Source organism: Pagrus major, chromosome 17 (assembly GCF_040436345.1).
Source record: "Pagrus major chromosome 17, Pma_NU_1.0".
NCBI classification, from domain to species: Eukaryota; Metazoa; Chordata; class Actinopteri; order Spariformes; family Sparidae; genus Pagrus; species Pagrus major.
In genome coordinates, this window is record NC_133231.1 from 30,996,938 (window position 1) to 31,016,042 (window position 19,105).

Sequence of the window (19,105 nt, forward strand, 5' to 3'; positions counted from 1 at the left end):
AGTTTAGTGTCTGTTTTGTATTGTTTTGTAAACTGTTTTCTGTCCTCCCTTTTGGAGTGATTTTGTGTTTAGATAGTATTAGATAGTTGTAGAGCCTCCTGTTTAGGTGAGCCTTTTTCTTTTGTCCTGTTTATCAGTAGTTTTGGTTTTCCTCCTTCGGGAGCGCTTTGATTTTTAGGGTTTTTCCTGATTCTAGTGTGTTTTTTTTGTCTCTCCTTTTTGGAGATTTCCCTTATTAGGAAGTTTTCTTCCGTGAGTCATCTTGCCAGGCCTTAGTCTAGTTAAGTGAGTTTTTCATAGCCCAATTGTTTGTCACTCCTCAAAGAAGGATCTGAAATCAATAAAGTGTGCTTGTACGTGATATCCTCTGCATCTGAGTCCTCATTTTAGTCCAGGCCTGACAGGCGTGAACCCTGAACCGGTCTCTGCTGATAATACAGGTACGACCGATGAGTCCGATGAACTAATCAACGTATTATGGGCGCTGGCCTTGTAAGCTCTGTATCGCAGTATTGTGCATCTTCTAATTGAAAGAGGTTCACCCAGCTGCATCTTCACCTGCATCTCCACATGCATCAGCTACAGACGCACAACGTTAGTCCCACCTTTCCGTGAGTTGACTCTAATAGCTGCCGCTTTAAACTGCCCCTAAACTGTATTTACGACACAAGTATGATCTTGTCGGCAAAAAGTTAGAGATATTGATAAAACTGCCAACCAGAAGTTAGTTGATGAATGGTTTGTTGAGGGCGCCTATCTCTGCTGCTGCTGCTGCTTTATTATAACCAACACTTACACTAAGTCGCTGCTCTCAGTGTCGCAGATGTGCCAGCTGTGGGTGTGATTCAGATTTAACTCAGTAGATGCTCTTTAAAACCTTTTACGTCTCGGGGCTTTCTCTGTTGACTGATGAGGGTCGTTTCCCATCAGTCAGCTGCTTTGAAACAAATCTTTGAGTGAGTCTGTTTCTTTGGTGTGTGTGTGTGTGTGTGTGTGTGTGTGTGTGTGTGTGTGTGTGTGTGTGACATTATAGGGTGGTGTTTCATTGTTGGGAAAGAGGGCTTGTCAGGACTGTGGTCATGTTGTGTTTCAGGTCGTCAGTATGAAAGTACGATGTGACACTGGGCGTGTGCATGTATGTGGACAGACTTGTTCTATGGTTAAACAACTGGCACCACCAGTGCACAGGGCCAACATGCCTCTCTTCTGGAGGAAACAAGGATGGGTTGCCAGTTTTTGTTAACCCTGTTTTCTTTTCTCTTTTCTCTTTTTGTATCTGTGTTAGTGAGTGAGATTATTCATTGTGACTCGGTGTCTTGATTTCTTCAGGTTGTACGGTGCGTTCAGAAAGCAGTCAGACTTTTATCACATGTTGTTATGTTCAAATAGTTCAGATGATCTTTTCCTCATCAATCTGCACAGTGCGCCATCATGACGAGGTGAAAACAGGATCTTAGACATTTTTGCAAATGTATCATAAAGACTCTGAAATGTCACATTACACAAGTATTCAGACTTTCTGCTGACTCTCTGGCTGAGCTTAAGAGAGCCTGTGTGGACATGAGAGAAACTTCTGTAAGAACAACTGCAGCACCACCAATCTGGGCTTCATGGCAGAGTGTCCAGGTGGAAGCCTCTCCTCTAACGACACAGGAAAAGCCTCCTGTAGGTTTGTGAAAGGAATCCAGATTCTCTGTTGTGGACTGAACTGCTGACCTCAGCTCCAAGTGTCATCACCTGCTCATCTTAACACTGAAGGACGGGGCGGCAGCATCATGATGTGGGGGGTTTTCAACATCAGACGCTGGAGGACTGGTCAGGGTTCAAGCACTCAGGACCTGAGACTGGGCTACAGGTTCACCTTCCAACGGCACAATGACCCCGAGCACACAGCCGAGACACCGCGGGAGTGGCTCAGGGACAAATCTGTGAGCGACCTCGAACCCAAGCAAACGTCTCCGCTGAGAGGTCGTCTCATCCAACCTGACGGCTTCAGAGGATCTGAGGAGAGGAGTGGCAGAAACTCTCCAAACCCACTTCAGCTATGTACTGAGTCACCGGTCTGAATGTCTATGTGACAAGCATTGTTTGTGCCAGAGTTGTATGTGCACCCTGCAAAACTGTGAGGTGCTTATTGAATCAAGTTCACAACCTGTGTTTGTGTCAGTCTGAGCTGCTGGTGTGGTGCATTAAAGTGAGGGTATATGAACATGTCAGTGCGTACAGGCACAGGAAAGGGGCTCTGTTATAACTGTGGTCATGTTGTATGGCAGGTGTGTGTCTCTTTCCATCACTGTGACACTATGCATGATGTGTATGGGGTGTGTGTTCTCCTGTCCATGTTAGTGAGGGAGGTCAGTCTGTGTTACTTGGTTTCTTTGGAGGTCCTCAGGTTATGTTCTCTTCCTCCTCAGTATGATTTGTTGTGTTGGTCTCTGCTCGCTGTATTTTTCATCTCCAGTTGGGATTAAACTGAACCGCACTCAGTAATCTGTCTCTGCGTCTGCTTGGGACACTTGTTGTGTCAGAATTTTAATATTCACAACATTAATGAGGTAATAATATAAACTCTGTCTCCATCAGTGAATAAACCAGCTGCTCTCAGAGGAAAATGAGGTCCCAGAACGCTGTTTGGAGCTAGAAAGGTGGCAGGGTCCGCCACATCTAGACAGCTGTAGCACTGAAATGTAACACTTGATTTTTAGTTGTGTGGATTACTTTAGATTATTGTCACTACACAAAGTACCAGTACAACAAAATACAGTTTAGCATCATACTTATAAAGTGTAAATAGTGGCGAGGTTCATATAGATGAACTGTTGTAACTTTAAAGGGACACTACGTAGTTTTGTAGAAGAAATTCAAAGTCAGAATTTTAATATTCACAATATTAATGAGGTAATAATATAAACTCTGTCTCCATCAGTGAATAAACCAGCTGCTCTCAGAGGAAAATAAGGTCCCAGAACACTGTTTGGAGCTAGAAAGGTGGCAGGGTCCGCCACATATAAAGACAGTAAACAGTATAAACTGTGTTTTTGTCCTTTAAGGTCAGTTTGTTTGTTCAGTTTATTCAGTCATGAACACAAAGAGAGTTTGATTATTTAGTTCTGCTCGTTAACATTTCTTCACCACAGCTACAGACTGCTCCTTTAATATGTAAAGTACGAACAATAAACCAGAACACAGAAGTAGAACTGTGATATAATGACAGTAAACGAGCTGCTGTGGTGGAGAGTGAAGAAGAAGAAGCCTGTTTGTCCACTTCAGTGATGATACAACACTGAATATCACACTGATGAGTCTGCTGCTGTGTTTTTCCCTCGATGAGCCGGCTGGTTCACTTCAGGTCCAGATACAACTCACCACACTCTGCAGTGTAACGACTGCAGGACACCACTAGAGGGCAGAGTGGCATCAGAGCACAGAGGACACCTTCAGTCCACAGCAGCAGGAACATCCATTCACACCTGTCCTGAGTGACCACCTGGGATCAGATGTCACTTCCTGCTCCATATTCAAATAAACATCAGTGAGACAAACAGACTCCATGTTTCTACTCAAAGACAGAAAGAAGTTCATGCAGAACATTTGCTGAAATAACAAGAAGGAACAACTAATGAAGAAAAGTAACAACAAATGTATACAAGCATATGAAAAATCATGCGAAAGAAAAAACATGTTTTACATGTTTATAACATTTGTTCTGGAGTGATAATTCTGTGCACTTTGTTTATTTAAGAAAAAGATCCAGACATGACGATGTACGGGGAACAATTGTTTTGTTCCTGTTCTGTTGTTTCTGAACAAAAACCTTCATTATGATAATAAAGTATTTTCTATTTACCTCTAAACTTTCCCCAAACTCTGTCCTGGGTTTTAACTAATTAATAATCCAAAGGAAAAGTCACAAAAACACTTCAAGGTCATGAAAATTCATTCAGATTTAGCAATTTGATGATGCATCCACCTTAATTATTAAAAAGTATCAGTATCGGCGATACTGGCCCTGTATTTACGTGGTATCCAATCGATACCAGATCTTGCAGTATCGCACACCACTAGTCGAAAAGACGTCACATGAGGACACATGAGGACAGATGAGGTCACATGAGGCCACACGAGGCCCCTCCCAGGCAGCTTATAACAGTCACTGGTGTCTGCCTTCACACTTTTCCTTCTGGTCTGCAGTTCACTTTGTTTTGAGAGAAGAAGAATTATGCCGTTTTCAGAAATTAAATTTCGCAGAAATCCTCAAGAGGAACTTAAAAAATGCTCATGTCAAAAGTTGAGAGATTTGGCTCGATCGTATGGAATCACCTTGTCTGAAGAACGCAGACGAGAGCCCCTAAGGAGAGAGTTAATTGATGAGTTCATCAAAATAGCGTTGAACCTGTACCAACCAGCTGCAGTGGAAGCTGCTGCTCAAACAGGGAACCCTGAACTGGAATTGGAAGTTCTGTGTCGCAGGACCGCGGTTCTTGAAATTGGTCCAGGTTCATCCACTGCACCTCCACCTGCATCTCCAGCTGCACCTCCAGCTGCATCTCCAGCTGCACCTCCAGCTGCATCTCCAGCTGCACCTCCACCTGCATCTCCAGCTGCACCTCCAGCTGCATCTCCAGCTGCACCTCCACCTGTGGCGGATGAAGACTCCCTGCGTTAGTCCCACCTTTCTGTGAGTTGACTCTAAAAACCGCTATAAAATCCTCATACATCAATATTTTTTTCTGCTTTTTTTTCATAAATGTCTTAAACAACTTCAAACTTATTCAAAACTACCAAACATTCAATCATTTTCAGGATAAATGCCAGTTTAATTATTTGAATTATTTCATTTCAAAAAACACAAAAACGTGATGATTTTCCATGTAATAAATAGTAGGGAGATGGGCTCTGGTGGTGATTAGAGTCTTGGAAATGTCAAAGATTAGCAGCAACATTGATTAGATTGCATTAGTATTTTGTATGTGTTGACAGATACTCACTGCCATTACAGTATAAAACCGTGCATTACCTAATGTCAGCGTTTCACTTTGAAGAAAAGCAGTGATATTTGACATTTTTACTGTTTTCCACCAGATTCAACCATGTTCCCATTGTAGGCCGAGGCATGAAATCCTCGTATTCTTGTCCAGTTGTCAGTGTTGGGAAGCTACTTTGCAAGCGTAACTTGTAAAACTACATGTAGTTCAGCCTGGCAGTAGTTTGAACAAAGTACATTTCTACCCCTGGAGAAATGTACTTTGTAAAACTACTGCTAAAAAAAGTAGCTTTAGCAACTACTTATACTCATTATACTCATTTAACTCAGCGTTAAATAAATCAACATATGGTGTATATGAAACAAAATATAATAGGCTACAAAAACTTCACATGCAGAAATATGCCTCTCAACTCAAGTTTTATTTTTTAAAGAACCAAAGCTGACATGTTTGGTCAACACCACAGGAGCTTCAGAGGCTCTAACACTTTGGCACCAGAACTAGATGCCAAGTTACAGCAAATTGTAGTTAAGCTATGTAGCTCAACTACATGTAGTTTAAGTCTCCCCAACACTGCCAGTTATATTATGGAGCCGTGTGACTACCAGGGGCCCCGAGAGTGATCTTTGTGTGTGAAATACAGGTGCATAAACACAGTGACAGTTGTTTCTGCTTTGTTGAAACACGAAACACATCCCTCAAAAGATGCCATTTTTTCACCCCTGAAATGATCAGTGTGTGCTTACAGATTCACACACTCTCTCTCTCTCTCTCCCTCTCTCTCTCTCTCTCACACACACACACACACACACCTGCGGCAGGTTGGCTGAAAAGCCCTGGTCTCCACGCTACCTGCTGCCAGATGATTTCGTCAGGTCAGCGTGGTGTATGGCTCCTGCTAAGTCGCTTCACGAAGCCTCTTGTCAGTGTTTTCGTGTTTTCTCTTTGAGATCTTATTGTCGTGTGTTCTACCTCCAGCGATCACCTGCTACCAGTGGCTACGCACCCCGCAACCCAGCTCAGCACCTCTGCAGTCAACACCCTCGCCCTGAGCTGACCTGAGCCTCCACGAGCCACCAGTATAACTATCCACCAGTGCCACTGCGAGCAACCTCTCCTCCAGCACCTCTCTCCTCTCCGACAGAGTCTCTTCTTCACCTGCATATTTCTTGTGTAAATCTCCACTCCTGCCTCGTTGTCCACTTTCAGGTCCTACCAAGCACCACACAGCGTAACATCAAGTTCACAACCTGTGTTTGTGTCGGTCTGAGCTGCTGGTGTGGTGCATTAAAGTGAGGGTATATGAACATGTCAGTGCGTACAGGCACAGGAAAGGGGCTCTGTTATAACTGTGGTCATGTTGTATGGCAGGTGTGTGTCTCTTTCCATCACTGTGACACTATGCATGATGTGTATGGGGTGTGTGTTCTCCTGTCCATGTTAGTGAGGGAGGTCAGTCTGTGTTACTTGGTTTCTTTGGAGGTCCTCAGGTTATGTTCTCTTCCTCCTCAGTATGATTTGTTGTGTTGGTCTCTGCTCGCTGTATTTTTCATCTCCAGTTGGGATTAAACTGAACCGCACTCAGTAATCTGTCTCTGCGTCTGCTTGGGACACTTGTTGTGTCAGGATTTTAATATTCACAATATTAATGAGGTAATAATATAAACTCTGTCTCCATCAGTGAATAAACCAGCTGCTCTCAGAGGAAAATAAGGTCCCAGAACGCTGTTTGAAGCTAGAAAGGTGGCAGGGTCCGCCACATATAAACACAGTAAACAGTATAAACTGTGTTTTTGTCCTTTAAGGTCAGTTTGTTTATTCAGTTTATTCAGTCATGAACACAAAGAGAGTTTGATTATTTAGTTCTGCTCGTTAACATTTCTTCACCACAGCTACAGACTGCTCCTTTAATATGTAAAGTACGAACAATAAACCAGAACACAGAAGTAGAACTGTGATATAATGACAGTAAACGAGCTGCTGTGTTTGTAGAGTGAAGAGGAAGAAGCCTGTTTGTCCACTTCAGTGATTATACAACACTGAATATCACACTGATGAGTCTGCTGCTGTGTTTTTCCCTCGATGAGCCGGCTGGTTCACTTCAGGTCCAGATAAAACTCACCACACTCTGCAGTGTAACGACTGCAGGACACCAATCCAATCCAACTTTATTTGTTAAGCACTTTAACACAACCAAAGTTGACCAAAGTGCTGTACAGAAGAATAAATAATGAGGCCCAAAATTACATATAAAACACAAAGATAGTTGTGGTGCCACCAAAAACCATCACTTCCGTCTTTTTATCATTAAATTTTAAAAAGTTATTTGCCATCCAGGCCTTTATGTCGTCGAGACACTTAAGTAACAGCCTGACATCGTATTCATCTTTCTTTTTAAGAGGCACATAAATCTGACTGTCGTCCGCATAACAGTGAAATGAAATGCTGTGCTTCCTAAGTATGGAACCAAGCGGGAGCAACTAGAGAGAGAAGAGGAGAGGGCCAAGAACTGAGCCCTGTGGGACTCCACACGAGAGAGGAGCAGAGGAGGACACAGAGTCACCAAGGCTGACACAGAACGTTCGATCAGCCAAGTACGACCTGAACCACTCCAGTGCTATGCCCCTGATGCCCACCCACTGCTCCAAACGTGAGATCAATATTTCATGGTCCACTGTGTCAAATGCAGCAGTTAAGTCTAAAAGCACAAGGATAACACAGTCACCAGAGTCAGTAGCTAAAAAGATATCATTAAAAACTCTTAAAAGAGCTGATTCAGTGCTGTGCAGGGTTTTAAAACCAGATTGGAAAACCTCTAGAATATTATGTTCTTCCAGGAAGGCCATTACTTGACTGTGCACGATCTTCTCCAGGGTTTTTGAAAGAAATGACAGTTTGGAGATAGGCCTGAAATTAGCAAGAACTGCAGAATCTAGACCAGGTTTTTTAATCAGAGGTTGTACTACTGCATGTTTAAAATTTTCGGGGACCACACCTGAGGACAGACTGCTATTAATGACTGCAATAACAGATGGCCCAACAGTGGGAAAAACCTCTTTAAATAGTCGAGGAGGGACAGCATCATTTGGGGAACCTGAGGGCTTCAAGTGACCAACAATCTCCTGTAAGAAGGAAAGAGTCACAGGCTCAAACTGGTCCAAGACAACAGAGCAGGGGACAGAGATTGAGGGGTCATAAGCCGAAGGTGCGATAATGGCCCTAATAGAGGAAACCTTATCAATAAAAAAATGAAGGAAATTTTCACACACAGCAGGGGAGGCCTCTATACAGACAGTCTGCGGGGCATTAAGAACTGAGTTAATAGTGTTAAACAAAACACGAGGCTTGTGACAGTTTGACAGGATAATATCAGAGAAGTGTTTTCTTTTAGCATCTTTTACAGTTTCCTGATAATGACGCCAGCAGTCCCGTAACATTTGAAAAGACACCTGCAGTTTGTCCTTCTTCCACTTGCGCTCAGCTCTACGGCACTCACGTCTGACAGCATGAGTCGTGTCATTTAGCCAGGGCTCAGATTTAGTTTTAGGCTGCCTGTTTTTTAATGGAGCCACAGTGTCTAAAACAGTTTGGCAGGTGGAGTGAAACCATGAGCTAAGCTCCTCCGTGTTGCACACAGACTCAGGAATGATGGAGTTCTGATTGAAAGCGGCCGAGAACTGAACAGCAGTGGAAGGGTTAATAATGCGACAGCTCCGAGCAGCAGCGCGAGGTTTAAATGTCTCACAGGCAAGAACAGCCTCAAATAATACAGGCATATGGTCAGAAAACACTGCGTCACATATCTCTAGGTTAAGAACGGGCAAACCATATGATAAGACAAGATCAAGTGTGTGTCCGCGTTCTTGTGTGGGACCAGACACAGATTGAACAAGATTAAAAGAATCAATGAGGTTTAAAAAGTCCTTTGCCATTGGCTTATCAGGACAACACACATGAACATTAAAATCCCCAACAATAAGAACACGGTCATATTTAGGCATGATTTCAGCCAGGAAATCCGAAAAGTCATTTAAAAAGTCCTTATTGTACTTGGGAGGCCAATAAACCACAGCACACAACACTGTGTGGGAGCGACCCAGCTCAAATAAGCTCAGTTCAAAGCTGGTGAAAGAGGATGAAAGCAATAGCTGCTTACATTTATAATGACTCTTATAGACAGTCGCCATTCCTCCTCCTCGGCCCGACGTCCACGGGGAGTTAAAATAGCAGCAATCATGTGGTAAAAGCCATGTCTTCAGCCATGTCTCAGACACACAGAGGAAATCCAATCCTCGGGACGTGAAGAAATCCTTCAAGACAAAAGTTTTGTTCGCTAGCGATCTAGCATTTACCAGGCCAATCCTGGCAGGAACCGGCGGGTCCGCGGCGTTGGCTGTCCGGGGAGCCCGACACAGAGGCCGCAAGTTGCGGTGATTCATCCTGCGACAGCGGGGACGAGGAAAGCAGGGGCCGCGGGGCTGGAACAATTCTTCCGGGCCGATGACAGGTACCAGCCAGGCGTCAACAGGGTCCAGCGAGCGTCGAGGAATAACGAGGCCAGGCACGGCTCCAATCTCAGATCAAGAAGGCGTAGAAAAGCGCGCGAGACGGGCCTTCAGCTTCACCAGCCGGCCGCTGCGTTTTCCCCGGTGGTGGGGGCGCTTACGCCGAGGAGGTGGAGCTGGGACGTGGCAAAGGTGAGCCGGGACCCTCACCAAGAGCGGGGGCAAAGTTTCACGTCCACCATCATCCAATTTTACTACATCTTCTGCAGAAAGTCGAATATCCAGCAGTGTTAAGTGATCATACACCAGTAGAGAGTCAACATCCAGAGCAAGAAACGAAACGAACAGCATAAACACACACAGCACTGGTAGTGACAGACGGCAGGCCACACACACTGGCGCCATCTTGTTCCCTCACCTTAGAGACGTGCAAGATCACTAGAGGGCAGAGTGGCATCAGAGCACAGAGGACACCTTCAGTCCACAACAGCATGAGGACACATGAGGACAGATGAGTCCCCTCCCAGGCAGCTTATAACAGTCACTGGTGTCTGCCTTCACAAATCTTTCTTCTGGTTGGCAGGTCACTTGGTTTTAAAGAGGAATAATTATGCCTTTTTCAGCAGCCACATTTCTCGCCGATCCTAAGGGTCAAATGGATACTTTCAGAAATAATGAGATGGACGAAATGGCTGAATATTTTCGAATCGAGTGTCCCCTGACAAAATCCATAATTGCCCGACAGAAAAACGCAATTAATGAGTTCATCTTAAGAGCGGTGGAGCTGTACACACCAGCTGCAGCGGTCGCTGATGCTCAAGCGGTGGACGCTGGCTGTCATACCGCGGTGAGGTTTGTCTTGTCTTGGGTTTTTTGTCTCGTAACTTCCTGTTTTATTTTGAAATCTAACTCTCCTCTCGTTTCAGGTCACTTGCCCTTCCTCATGTGTCACCGGACTGATTGTCTCACCTGATCCCTGATTGTTTCCACCTGTTCCCCATTACCCTCATGTGCTTATAGTCTGCGTCTTCCCTTTGTCTTGTGCCAAAGTGTTTCGTCCTGGTCTGTGCACCCAAGCCCTTTACCACAGTCATAGTCAGTTTTGCCAAGAGTGTTGATTCGCCACGTAAGTTGTTTTCTGTTTCCTGCCACGGGAGAAGTGTAGCAAAAGTCACGTGTAAAAAGACAGCCAATCGAGAGCTCCTGCCTGAGTTGTAACTGATGACAGACATTTACAGATCTATATACACATTTACAGACTACAGAATACAGACATGCGGATTGTTTTTACACACACACAGATCTGAACACGCACACACAGATCTGAACACGCACACACAGATCTGAACACGCACACACAGATCTGAATACGCACACACAGATCTGAACACGCACACACAGATCAGATTACACACACACAAATGATAAAGCACGCACACAAAGATCTGACTACACACACACAGATTGAGATACGCATTTGCAAATAGTTTTGCAACAATTATAACTCCATATTCTGGTTCCCTTGGACCTACCCACAGACCTCGACTCACTCATCGCACTCACAATCCGGACAGATAACCGAACCCGCCAACTCAGGCAGCAACGCATCACGAGACCCACAACGATGGAGAGACCCCTACGCACTCAAGCTCCAGGATGGTCAACCAACCGTTGATCACCACCAGAGCAGCGTCATTATTCCCCTCCAGAAGGAGAGGGAGAGCCCATGCAGCTGGGGAGAGCCCGACTAACACCCAAGGAGCGACAGAGACGTCTACAGGAGGGCCGCTGCTTCTACTGCGGTGAACCCGGTCATCTCGTCGCCTACTGCACTGCCAAAAGGACTATGGTGGTGAGTGAATTCAAGGTTTCAGGCATCACCTCACGTACTCTCACAACAGTCCAGGTAAAGCATCACACCACTACTGAACTCAAGGCGCTCATAGACTTGGGGGCTGATGAAAGCTTGATAGACTGGGAACTAGCAGAACAGCTGGGCCTTAACACAGAACTTTTAGCTAAGCCCATCAGAGCTAAAGCCCTTAATGGACAGGAACTTTTCACGATCACACATCACAGCACCTCTCAAATTGTGCATTAACAATCACCAGGAGAACATTCGCTTTTATGTATTCAAGTCACCTTCCCAGACTCTAATTTTGGGACAGCCATGGTTACATCGTCACAATCCCCATATAAATTGGAGATCAGGAGAGATCCTGGGCTGGGGAGGGGACTGTGTGAGCGACTGTCTGAAGCTCTCGGTGCGGGAGGAGGAAGTCACAGGTATTAATTTGGTTTCTGTTAATCCAGCCACAGATCCCAATTACCCGGACCTGAGCTCCGTGCCTTCCTACTACCACCACCTCAAAGAGGTTTTTAAAAAAGCCAAAGCCCTATCACTCCCTCCTCACCGACCCTATGATTGTGCCATTGAGCTGATTCCAGGCTCCACCATTTCCAAAGGCCGCCTGTACGCGGTTTCTGGGCCACAGAGGAAGGCCATGCGGGAGTACATTGAGACCTACCTGAAAGCAGGGCTGATTCGCCCCTCATCATCACCAGCTACCCACTTCGTCTTATGTCATCTGTGTTTGACCAGCTCCAACAGGCCAAGGTCTTCACCAAGTTGGATCTTCGCAACGCCTATCACTTGGTGCGGATAAGAGAAGGTGACAAGTGGAAGACCGGGTTTAATACCCCTAGTGGACACTATGAGTACAAAGTCATGCCGTTTGGTCTCACAAATGCTCCTGCCGTATTCCAGGCCATGATTAATGATGTGCTAAGAGACTTTCTCGACCACTTTGTGTATGTTTATTTGGACGATATACTTATCTACTCCCCTGACCTGACTAAACACCAAGACCATGTAACTCAGGTACTGAAAAGACTGCTAGAAAACAAACTATGTCAAAGCAGAAAAGAGTGAATTCCATGCCGACACTGTCTCCTTCCTGGGCTTCATTGTAGCTCCTGGAAGAATACAGATGGACCCGGCTAAAATTAGCGCTGTGGTCGAGTGGCCCACACCTGATAGCCGCAAAAAGGTTCAGCAGTTCCTTGGGTTTGCTAACTTTTACAGGCGGTTCATCAGAGGCTTTAGCGCAATAGCTGCTCCTCTCCATGCTCTTACCTCCACACAGGTGCAGTTCCACTGGTCTCCAGAAGCGGATGCTGCCTTTCGGATCCTCAAGCAATGCTTTACCTCGGCCCCCATCCTCACCCTGCCAGACCCTCAACGACAGTTTGTGGTCGAGGTGGACGCCTCCAACGAAGGGGTCGGGGCCATCCTCTCACAGCAGTCAGAGCAGGATGGTAAAATGCACCCTTGTGCCTTCCTATCACGGCGGCTATCCAAGGCGGAGCGGAACTACGACGTTGGTAACTGGGAGTTGCTGGCGGTCAAACTCGCTTTGGAGGAGTGGAGACACTGGCTGACCATCCATTCATTGTCTGGACCGATCATAAGAATCTAGAATACATCAAGAAAGCCAAAAGACTCAATTCTCGCCAGGCCAGGTGGGCGCTATTTTTTAACCGATTCTCTTTTTCTCTCTCCTACAGGCCGGGGTCCCAAAACGTCAAGCCAGACGCACTGTCTCGTCTCTTCGACCCCGAACCTGTTGCCAAGGACTCAGAAACGATCCTCCCACCTACCTGTGTGGTTGGAGCACTGACCTGGCAGATAGAAAAGGAGGTTAAGCAGGCTAATGGTGAGGCTCCATCACCTAGTGGGTGCCCAGAGAATCGTTTGTTTGTCCTGGTTGATTTGTGCCCACAGGTGATCCACTGGGCCCACACCTCACTGTTTTCCTGCCATCCGGGAGTTCGAAGAACAATGTTCGCTATCTCCCGGAGGTTCTGGTGGCCCTCCATGGAGCCGGAGGTCCGGGAGTACGTAGAGGCATGTTCGGTCTGCGCCCGAAACAAGACATCGTCCGGGTCACGCATGGGTCTCCTGCAGCCACTTCCCATCCCCTCCAGACCGTGGTCCGACATCTCGGTGGACTTTGTCACGGGGCTTCCGGTCTCCCAAGGTAACACCACTGTTCTCACAGTGGTGGACAGATTCTCCAAGATGGCTAGATTCATTGCTCTGCCAAAACTGCCCTCCACCAAAGAAACGGCGGAGATCATGATGACCAATGTTTTTAAGGTTCACGGATTTCCCAAAGACATTGTCTCAGACCGGGGTCCCCAGTTCGTCTCCCGGTTCTGGAGGGAGTTCTGCCGGCTCATCGGAGCGAAGGCCAGCCTGACTTCGGGTTACCACCCAGAGGCCAACGGCCAGACCGAACGCCTCAACCAGCAACTGGAAACCGGCCTCCGGTGTCTGGTCTCTCAGAATCCCTCGACATGGAGCAAACACCTGGTCTGGGTTGAGTATGCCCACAACCTACTGCCCACCTCAGCCACAGGTATTTCACCGTTCAAGTGTGTGTTTGGTTACCAGCCTCCTGTTTTCGCAGACAACAAGCTGGAGGTGTCTGTCCCCTCCACCCATGCCATGGTTCGCCGCTGCCACCGCATCTGGGCAGCCACCACGCAGGTATTGATTCGTTAAGGTGACCGGGTCAAGGAAACTGCGGACCGCAAGAGACGGCCCGCCCCCGCCTACCAGCCAGAACAAAGAGTATGGCTCTCCGCCAAGGACCTACACCTCAAAGTTCCTTCCAAGAAGCTGGCACCGCGGTTTGTCGGTCCGTTTCCCATCACCAAGCTCATCGGTCCTGCAGCAGTTCGCCTTCGCCTGCCCCGATCCCTCCGTGTTCACCCGACCTTCCACGTAAGCCGGGTCAAGCCCGCCAAGGAGAGTCCGATGGTCCCAGCCGCTGCCCCTCCGCCGCCCCCAGAAGTGATAGACGGCGGTCTGGTGTACAAGGTCAAGCAGTTGCTGGCAGTTCGTAACCGGGCCCGAGGTAAACAATATTTGGTGGACTGGGTAGGATATGGTCCTGAGGAGAGGCAGTGGGTTCCCCCTCGCTACATTGTAGACCCTACGCTCATCACGGACTTCCACAGGGACCACCCTGACCAGCCTGGGCCGTCAAGAGTCGGCCCTAGAGGGGGCGGGGGTACTGTCACACCGCGGTGAGGTTTGTCTTGTCTTGGGTTTTTTGTCTCGTAACTTCCTGTTTTATTTTGAAATCTAACTCTCCTCTCGTTTCAGGTCACTTGCCCTTCCTCATGTGTCACCGGACTGATTGTCTCACCTGATCCCTGATTGTTTCCACCTGTTCCCCATTACCCTCATGTGCTTATAGTCTGCGTCTTCCCTTTGTCTTGTGCCAAAGTGTTTCGTCCTGGTCCGTGCACCCAAGCCCTTTACCACAGTCATAGTCAGTTTTGCCAAGAGTGTTGATTCGCCACCTAAGTTGTTTTCTGTTTCCTCCTTTGAGAGTGATTTTTCGTTTGTTAAAGTTTTCAAGTTTAGTGTCTGTTTTGTATTGTTTTGTAAACTGTTTTCTGTCCTCCCTTTTGGAGTGATTTTGTGTTTAGATAGTATTAGATAGTTGTAGTAGTTGTCTCCTGTTTAGGTGAGCCTTTTTCTTTTGTCCTGTTTATCAGTAGTTTTGGTTTTCCTCCTTCGGGAGCGTTTTGATTTTTAGTCTAGTTTTGGTTTTTCCTCTTTCGGGAGCGATTTATGTTTTAGGGTTTTTCCTTATTCTAGTGTGTTTTTTTGTCTCTCCTTTTTGGAGATTTCCCCTATTAGGAAGTTTTCTTCCGTGAGTCATCTTGCCAGGCCTTAGTCTAGTTAAGTGAGTTTTTCATAGCCCAATTGTTTGTCACTCCTCAAAGAAGGATCTGAAATCAATAAAGTGTGCTTGTACGTGATATCCTCTGCATCTGAGTCCTCATTTTAGTCCAGGCCTGACAGGCGTGAACCCTGAACCGGTCTCTGCTGATAATACAGGTACGACCGATGAGTCCGATGAACTAATCAACGTATTATGGGCGCTGGCCTTGTAAGCTCTGTATCGCAGTATTGTGCATCTTCTAATTGAAAGAGGTTCACCCACCTACATCTTCACCTGCATCTCCACATGCATCAGCTACAGACGCACAACGTTGGTCCCACCTTTCCTGAGTTGACTCTAATAGCTGCCGCTTTAAACTGCCCCTAAACTGTATTCACGACATAAGTATGATCTTGTTGGCAAAAAGTTATGAGATATTGATAAAACTGCCAACCAGAAGTTTGTTGATGAATGGTTTGTTGAGGGCGCCTATCTCTGCTGCTGCTGCTGCTTTATTATAACCAACACTTACACTAAGTCGCTGCTCTCAGTGTTGCAGATGTGCCAGTTGTGGGTGTGATTCAGATTTAACTCAGTAGATGCTCTTTAAAACCTTTTACGTCTCGGGGCGTTCTCTGTTGACTGATGAGGGTCGTTTCCCATCAGTCAGCTGCTTTGAAACAAATCTTTGAGTGAGTCTGTTTCTTTGGTGTTTGTGTGCGTGTGTGTGACATTATAGGGTGGTGTTTCATTGTTGGGAAAGAGGGCTTGTCAGGGCTGTGGTCATGTTGTGTTTCAGGTCGTCAGTATGAAAGTACGATGTGACACTGGGCGTGTGCATGTATGTGGACAGACTTGTTCTATGGTTAAACAACTGGCACCACCAGTGCACAGGGCCAACATGCCTCTCTTCTGGAGGAAACAAGGATGGGTTGCCAGTTTTTGTTAACCCTGTTTTCTTTTCTCTTTTCTCTTTTTGTATCTGTGTTAGTGAGTGAGATTATTCATTGTGACTCGGTGTCTTGATTTCTTCAGGTTGTACGGTGCGTTCAGAAAGCAGTCAGACTTTTATCACATGTTGTTATGTTCAAATAGTTCAGATGATCTTTTCCTCATCAATCTGCACAGTGCGCCATCATGACGAGGTGAAAACAGGATCTTAGACATTTTTGCAAATGTATCATAAAGACTCTGAAATGTCACATTACACAAGTATTCAGACTTTCTGCTGACTCTCTGGCTGAGCTTAAGAGAGCCTGTGTGGACATGAGAGAAACTTCTGTAAGAACAACTGCAGCACCACCAATCTGGGCTTCATGGCAGAGTGTCCAGGTGGAAGCCTCTCCTCTAACGACACAGGAAAAGCCTCCTGTAGGTTTGTGAAAGGAATCCAGATTCTCTGTTGTGGACTGAACTGCTGACCTCAGCTCCAAGTGTCATCACCTGCTCATCTTAACACTGAAGGACGGGGCGGCAGCATCATGATGTGGGGGGTTTTCAACATCAGACGCTGGAGGACTGGTCAGGGTTCAAGCACTCAGGACCTGAGACTGGGCTACAGGTTCACCTTCCAACGGCACAATGACCCCGAGCACACAGCCGAGACACCGCGGGAGTGGCTCAGGGACAAATCTGTGAGCGACCTCGAACCCAAGCAAACGTCTCCGCTGAGAGGTCATCTCATCCAACCTGACGGCTTCAGAGGATCTGAGGAGAGGAGTGGCAGAAACTCTCCAAACCCACTTCAGCTATGTACTGAGTCACCGGTCTGAATATCTATGTGACAAGCATTGTTTGTGCCAGAGTTGTATGTGCAAAACTGTGAGGTGCTTATTGAATCAAGTTCACAACCTGTGTTTGTGTCAGTCTGAGCTGCTGGTGTGGTGCATTAAAGTGAGGGTATATGAACATGTCAGTGCGTACAGGCACAGGAAAGGGGCTCTGTTATAACTGTGGTCATGTTGTATGGCAGGTGTGTGTCTCTTTCCATCACTTTGACACTATGCATGATGTGTATGGGGTGTGTGTTCTCCTGTCCATGTTAGTGAGGGAGGTCAGTCTGTGTTACTTGGTTTCTTTGGAGGTCCTCAGGTTATGTTCTCTTCCTCCTCAGTATGATTTGTTGTGTTGGTCTCTGCTCGCTGTATTTTTCATCTCCAGTTGGGATTAAACTGAACCGCACTCAGTAATCTGTCTCTGCGTCTGCTTGGGACACTTGTTGTGTCAGGATTTTAATATTCACAATATTAATGAGGTAATAATATAAACTCTGTCTCCATCAGGGAATAAACCAGCTGCTCTCAGAGGAAAATGAGGTCCCAGAACACTGTTTGGAGCTAGAAAGGTGGCAGGGTCCGCCACATCTAGACAGCTGTAGCACTGAAATGTAACACTTGATTTTTAGTTGTGTGGATTACTTTAGATTATTGTCACTACACAAAGTACAAGTACAACAAAATACAGTTTAGCATCATACTTATAAAGTGTAAATAGTGGCGAGGTTCATATAGATGAACTGTTGTAACTTTAAAGGGACACTACGTAGTTTTGTAGAAGAATTTTAATATTCACAATATTAATGAGGTAATAATACAAACACTTTCTCCATCAGTGAATAAACCAGCTGCTCTCAGAGGAAAATAAGGTCCCAGAACACTGTTTGAAGCTAGAAAGGTGGCAGGGTCCGCCACATATAAACACAGCAAACAGTATAAACTGTGTTTTTGTCCTTTAAGGTCAGTTTGTTTGTTCAGTTTATTCAGTCATGAACACAAAGAGAGTTTGATTATTTAGTTCTGCTCGTTAATGATAATAAACAGCTGCTGTGTTTTTCCCTCGATGAGCCGGCTGGTTCACTTCAGGTCCAGATAAAACTCACCACACTCTGCAGTGTAACGACTGCAGGACACCACTAGAGGGCAGAGTGGCATCAGAGCACAGAGGACACCTTCAGTCCACAGCAGCAGGAACATCCATTCACACCTGTCCTGAGTGACCACCTGGGATCAGATGTCACTTCCTGCTCCATATTCAAATAAACATCAGTGAGACAAACAGACTCCATGTTTCTACTCAAAGACAGAAAGAAGTTCATGCAGAACATTTGCTGAAATAACAAGAAGGAACAACTAATGAAGAAAAGTAACAACAAATGTATACAAGCATATGAAAAATCATGCGAAAGAAAAAACATGTTTTACATGTTTATAACATTTGTTCTGGAGTGATAATTCTGTGCACTTTGTTTATTTAAGAAAAAGATCCAGACATGACGATGTACGGGGAACAATTGTTTTGTTCCTGTTCTGTTGTTTCTGAACAAAAACCTTCATTATGATAATAAAGTATTTTCTATTTACCTCCAAACTCTGTCCTGGGTTTTAACTAATTAATAATCCAAAGGAAAAGTCACAAAAACACTTCAAGGTCATGAAAATTCATTCAGATTTAGCAATTTGATGATGCATCCACCTTAATTATTAAAAAGTATCGGTATCAGCGATACTGGCCCTGTATTTACTTGGTATCCAATCGATACCAGATCTTGCAGTACCGCACACCACTAGTCGTAAAGACGTCACATGAGGACACATGAGGACACATGAGTCCCCTCCCAGCCCCTCCCAGCCCCTCCCAGGCAGCTTATAACAGTCACTGGTGTCTGCCTTCACAATCTTTCTTCTGGTTGGCAGGTCACTTGGAATCGAGTGTCCCCTGACAAAATCCATAATTGCCCGACAGAAAAACGCAATTAATGAGTTCATCTTAAGAGCGGTGGAGCTGTACACACCAGCTGCAGCGGTCGCTGATGCTCAAGCGGTGGACGCTGGCGTGAACCCTGAACCGGTCTCTGCCGATAATACAGGTACGACCC

The 19,105-nt window shown here is 45.9% G+C and overlaps 1 long non-coding RNA gene across 2 annotated transcripts in view; it reads left to right on the forward strand.

Moving 5' to 3' along the window:
* Window positions 1-583: 583 nt before the first annotated feature.
* The window catches only part of LOC141011760 (uncharacterized), a 45,377-nt gene continuing 26,855 nt past the window's right edge, over window positions 584-19,105 (forward strand). The window contains exons 1-2 of one of the 2 annotated variants that reach the window (XR_012180355.1): window positions 584-611; window positions 5,964-6,158. This is a non-coding gene — a long non-coding RNA (uncharacterized lncRNA). Of the gene's footprint in view, window positions 612-4,486; window positions 4,679-5,963; window positions 6,159-19,105 lie in introns of those variants that run through there. The other variant, XR_012180354.1, reaches the window with a different exon arrangement.